The sequence below is a fragment of the Coregonus clupeaformis genome, chromosome 20, assembly GCF_020615455.1.
Source record: "Coregonus clupeaformis isolate EN_2021a chromosome 20, ASM2061545v1, whole genome shotgun sequence".
NCBI classification, from domain to species: Eukaryota; Metazoa; Chordata; class Actinopteri; order Salmoniformes; family Salmonidae; genus Coregonus; species Coregonus clupeaformis.
Window position 1 is genome coordinate 28,508,987 of NC_059211.1, and position 6,093 is coordinate 28,515,079.

Consider the following 6,093-nt stretch of genomic DNA (forward strand, 5'->3'; position numbering starts at 1 on the left):
ACGGCACGTGTTTCCTTGCAGGTAACCATAGTTAACAGAGGAAGAACAATGATTTCAAGCACCACCCTCCTTTTAAAGCTTCCAGTCTGTTATTCTAACTCAATCAGCATGACAGAGTGATCTCCAGCCTTGTCCTCGTCAACACTCTCACCTGTTTTTTTTTTTGTTTTTTTTTTCCACCTTTATTTAACCAGGTAAGCCAGTTGAGAACAAGTTCTCATTTACAACTGCGACCTGGCCAAGATAAAGCAAAGCAGTGCGATTAAAAACAACAACACAGAGTTACATATGGGGTAAAACAAAACATAAAGTCAAAAATACAACAGAAAATATATATACAGTGTGTTCAAATGTAGCAAGTTTTGGAGGTAAGGCAATAAATAGGCCATAGTGCTAAATAATTACAATTAGTATTAACACTGGAATGATAGATGTGCAAGAGATTATGTGCAAATAGAGATACTGGGGTGCAAATGAGCAAAATAAATAACAATATGGGGATGAGGTAGTTGGGTGGGCTAATTTCAGATGGGCTGTGTACAGGTGCAGTGATCGGTAAGGTGCTCTGACAACTGATGCTTAAAGTTAGTGAGGGAGATAATAGTCTCCAGCTTCAGAGACTTTTGCAATTCGTTCCAGTCATTGGCAGCAGAGAACTGGAAGGAATGGCGGCCAAAGGAGGTATTGGCTTTGGGGATGACCAGTGAGATATACCTGCTGGAGCGCATACTACGGGTGGGTGTTGCTATGGTGACCAATGAGCTAAGATAAGGCGGGGATTTGCCTAGCAGTGATTTATAGATGGCCTGGAGCCAGTGGGTTTGGCGACAAATATGTAGTGAGGACCAGCCAACAAGAGCATACAGGTCACAGTGGTGGGTAGTATATGGGGCTTTGGTGACAAAACGGATGGCTGTTTGCTGAGTAGAGTGTTGGAGGCTATTTTGTAAATGACATCGCCGAAGTCAAGGATCGGTAGGATAGTCAGTTTTACGAGGGCATGTTTGGCAGCATGAGTGAAGGAGGCTTTGTTGCGAAATAGGAAGCCGATTCTAGATTTAACTTTGGATTGAAGATGCTTAATGTGAGTCTGGAAGGAGAGTTTACAGTCTAACCAGACACCTAGGTATTTGTAGTTGTCCACATACTCTAGGTCAGACCCGTCGAGAGTAGTGATTCTAGTCGGGTGGGCGGGTGCCAGCAGCGTTCGATTGAAGAGCATGCATTTAGTTTTACTAGTGTTTAAGAGCAGTTGGAGGCTACTGAAGGAGTGTTGTATGGCATTGAAGCTCGTTTGGAGGTTTGTTAACACAGTGTCCAATGAAGGGCCAGATGTATACAAAATGGTGTCGTCTGCGTAGAGGTGGATCTGAGAGTCACCAGCAGCAAGAGCGACATCATTGATATACACAGAGAAAAGAGTCGGCCCAAGAATTGAACCCTGTGGCACCCCCATAGAGACTGCCATAGGTCCAGACAACAGGCCCTCTGATTTGACACATTGAACTCTATCTGAGAAGAAGTTGGTGAACCAGGCGAGGCAGTCATTTGATAAACCAAGGCTATTTAGTCTGCCAATAAGAATGCGGTGGTTGACAGAGTCGAAAGCCTTGGCCAGGTCGATGAAGACGGCTGCACAGTACTGTCTATTATCGATCGCGGTTATAATATAGTTTAGGACCTTGAGCGTGGCTGAGGTGCACCCATGACCAGCTCGGAAACCGGATTGCATAGCGGAGAAGGTACGGTGGGATTCTAAATGGTCGGTGATCTGTTTGTTAACTTGGCTTTCAAAAACTTTCGAAAGGCAGGGCAGGATGGATATAGGTCTGTAACAGTTTGGATCTAGAGTGTCACCCCCTTTGAAGAGGGGGATGACCGCGGCAGCTTTCCAATCTCTGGGGATCTCAGACGTTACGAAAGAGAGGTTGAACAGGCTAGTAATAGGGGTTGCGACAATTTCGGCGGCTAGTTTTAGAAAGAAAGGGTCCAGATTGTCTAGCCCAGATGATTTGTAGGGTTCCAGATTTTGCAGCTCTTTCAGAACATCAGCTGTCTGAATTTGTGTGAAGGAGAAGCGGGGGGGGGCATGGGCAAGTTGCAGCGGAGGGTGCAGAGCTGGTGGCCGGGGTAGTGGTAGCCAGGTGGAAAGCATGGCCAGCCATAGCAAAATGCTTGTTGAAATTCTCGATTATTGTAGATTTATCGGTGGTGATAGTGTTTCCTAGCCTCAGTGCAGTGGGCAGCTGGGAGGAGGTGCTCTTATTCTCCTTGGACTTTACAGTGTCCAAAAACTTTTTGGAGTTAGTGCTACAGGATGCAAATTTCTGTTTGAAAATGCTAGCCTTTGCTTTCCTAACTGCTTGTGTATATTGGTTCCTATCTTCCCTGAAAAGTTGCATATCGCGGGGGCTATTCGATGCTAATGCAGTATGCCACAGTGTTCACGAGAGAATCACTGACATGATGGCAGCTGGTCCTTTTGTGGCAGGGCTGAAATGCAGTGGAAATGTTTTTGGGGGATTAAGTTCATTTTCATGGCAAAGAGGGACTTTGCAATTAATTGCAATTCATCTGATCACTCTTCATGACATTCTGGAGTATATGCAAATTGCCATCATAAAAACTGAGGCAGCAGACTTTGTGAAAATTAGTATTTGTTGTGTCATTCTCAAAACTTTTGACCACGACTGTAGTCTAGGGCAGGGTTCCCCAATAGGCTGCCCACGGTTCATTTTATTTGAAGGAGTGAGCTTGTTGGTCATATTTGCCTGAAGTGATCTGAATCATGTGCTTTCCAGGGTTCATTTTCTATTCTCTGAAATGATGCAACTCCTCTGTAATCTTTTTTTTTGTTTTGTCATTTAGCAGACGCTCTTATCCAGAGCGACTTACAGTTAGTGAGTGCATACATTTATTTTTTTCATACTGGCCCCCCGTGGGATTCGAACCCACAACCCTGCCGTTGCAAACACCATGCTCTACCAACTGAGCTACACGGGACTATGGAAGCCTAACTAGTTTTGACGTGATCTAGAGTACAGTTGTCAGCTGTTGTATGACGTATAGAGGAACTTCCTACATGAATTTTCATAAAGTTTCCACCCAGAAATGAAGTAGACCCTGATGCCAGCCCAGGACAGACAGTCAGACGGACGTCATGTGTAAAGGTTCCCCCCCGCCCCCCACCCCACCCACCCCCACCTCCCCCATCTCTCTATGCTCCGTAGTGGAATATGTTTCAGAAGTAGTTGCTGACACATCTCCATTGAGGTTTATCTGATTACTGCTAATGAGGACTACGGGTTGAGTGGTGGGACAGAGCTGAGGCCCCTGACGCAGCAAGGCCTGGCTCCGTTCTGTCCCCCTGGCAGGCATCACAACCACCACAGCCCTCCTCTCCTGGCCAGGCTCACTCCACCCACTACACACAGGCCCACTGCATACACTCACACACTTGAGAAAATCTAGCAGCTGGTCAAAGTTTATTACGTAACCCTGATATCGACCACATGAAAGAGCCTTCTGGAATCGCATGCCACCGTTAGAACAGAGACGGAGGGAGGGACGGACGGGAGAGAGAACTTGGAGAGAAATAGAGAGAGAGAAAGGAGAGACCAGTTTTTCTGAAAGGGCAGAGTGGTTGATTACTGAGGCTGAGGTGGTCAATTTGAGACATCTGTTTGTCTGACAGAATTGAAAAATAATAATTTTGGAAATGAGCTACAGCTAGCTAGGTAGGTGACAGACAGCCTGATTGATTAGGCTGAGTGGATTACATAATACAGTGCATTCGGAAAGTATCAGACCCCCTTTTGTTATGTTACAGCCTTATTCTAAAATTGATTAAATAAAAAATCCTCATCAATCTACACATAATACCCCATAATGACAACGCGAAAACAGGTTTTTAGAATGTTTTGCAACTGTGTTAAAAATAAAAAACAGAAATTTACGTAAGTATTCAGACCTTTTGCTATGAGACTTGAAAATGAGGTCAGGTGCATCCGATTTCCATTTATCATCCTTGAGATGTTTCTATAACTTGATTGGAGTCCACCTGTGGCACACACCTGTCTATATAAGGGCCCACAGTTGACAGTACATGTCAGAGCAAAGACCAAGCCATGAGGTTGAATGAATTGTCCGTAGAGCTGCGAGACAGGATTGTGTTGAGGCACAGATCTGGGGAAGGGTACCAAAAAATGTCTGCAGCATTGAAGGTCCCCAAGAACACAGTGGCCTCCATCATTTTTTAATTGAAGAAGTTTGGAACCACCAAGACTCTTCCTAGAGCTGGCTGCCCGGCCAAATTGAGCAATCGGGGGAGAAGGGCCTTGGTCAGGGAGGTGACCAAGAACTCGATGGTCACTCTGACAGAGCTCCAGAGTTCCTATGTGGAGATGGGAGAAACTTCCAGAAGGACAACCATCTCTGCAGCATTCCACCAATCAGGCCTTTATGGTAGAGTGGCCAGACAGAAGCCACTCCTCAGAAAAAGGCACTTGACAGCCCACTTGGAGTTTGCCAAAAGGCACCTAAGATTCTCTGGTCTGATGAAACCAAGATTGAACTCTTTGGCCTGAATGCCAAGCGTCACGTCTGGAAGAAACCTGGCACCATCCCTACGGTGAAGGATGTTGGTGGCAGCATCATGCTGTGGGGATGTTTTTCAGTGGCAGGGACTGGGAGACTAGTCAGGATCGAAGGAAAGATGAACGGAGCAAAGTATAGAGATCCTTGATGAAAACCTGCTCCACAGCGCTCAGGACCTCAGACTGGAGCGAAGGTTTACCTTCAACAGGACAACGACCCTAAGCACACAGCCAAGACAACGCAGGAGTGGCTTCGGGACAAGTCTCTGAATGTCCGTGAGTGTCCCAACCATCATAAAGACCGCTAGACACTGTCTTTATGATGTTATTAGAACAGTCTCTGAATACCCGGAGATAACACCCAAGCTGATGCACACTCATCATCAGCAATCCATCGAGGTAGAGCATGATCTCTTTTTCAGAGTTGTTTTTTAGGTTTGTTGGTCTTTGCGCTTCTGTTGTTTTGAATTGGCCAGAGTGGTGCAGATGTCCTCTTAGTCTGATGTAGCTATGCTGTCGCCAGGTGGCTCTGTTTGTGGCATGGAGTTCCCAGTTTGTTGTGTTTATGTAGCATTATTTGAGGTTGATTTCAAGGGTGTCATTGTATCTTTTCTTTTGCCCCCCCTTGCATTATTTACCTTTGCCAGTTTGGGCAGCCTTAGGTCGGGCATGCGGACACATTGTCTTGTCCATCAGGTGTTGGATCATTTGGGATTCTATGTTGGGGATGTTGGCCTGGGTCAGGAAGCTGACATTGGTCCGTCGATCCTCCCAACTGATGGTCAGTACGCACTCACACACACACACACCAGCTCCTCCGCAAGGAAGGGAGTCATACCTATGAATAATCCAATCTATGGTTGGTAGCAGGAAGAGACAGTAGATTCTGGAGGAGGAACGGGGTGCCAGGCAACACTCAGTGTAGTGTGTGTGTGCACTGCGTAGGTCATGTCTTTATTCTATAGGCTCTCCTGTCAGACTTCTAACCCTAACATTTAAAGTTAACTTCAGACTCATGGTGTGAGTCTGTAAATGTCATAGCTGAGTGCTTTCCCCGGGCAGGTAGAGCGGTGTAAAGGATGGCGGTGAGCTGTTTTAGCAGTGTGTAGGGGAGCTGAGTCTCTGCGTATGGAGTCGGAGGGAGAACATATGATTTATTATTTGACACATCTCTGCTGGTGTGATTAAACTCACCGATGAGTAAGACTAGGCGCAGGGTCTGTCGGGAAGGAGGGTGTGTGTGTGTCCCTCTGATATCTCCTGCTGTTCTTCGCCAGAGGGGAGCTCCGACACGATGTTCCAGCCTTTGATGTGTGTGTGCTCTGCAGTATGTGTAGGAGTGCCCCATATTCACACTCTCCCCAGTGGCTCCACAAGGAACCTCACCACGCAACTGCGAACGGTACGGCATAACACAGAACAACATAACAGCACAGCACAGAACCACATAACAACTACATAGAACCACATAACAACAACAGAACCACATAACATTTAC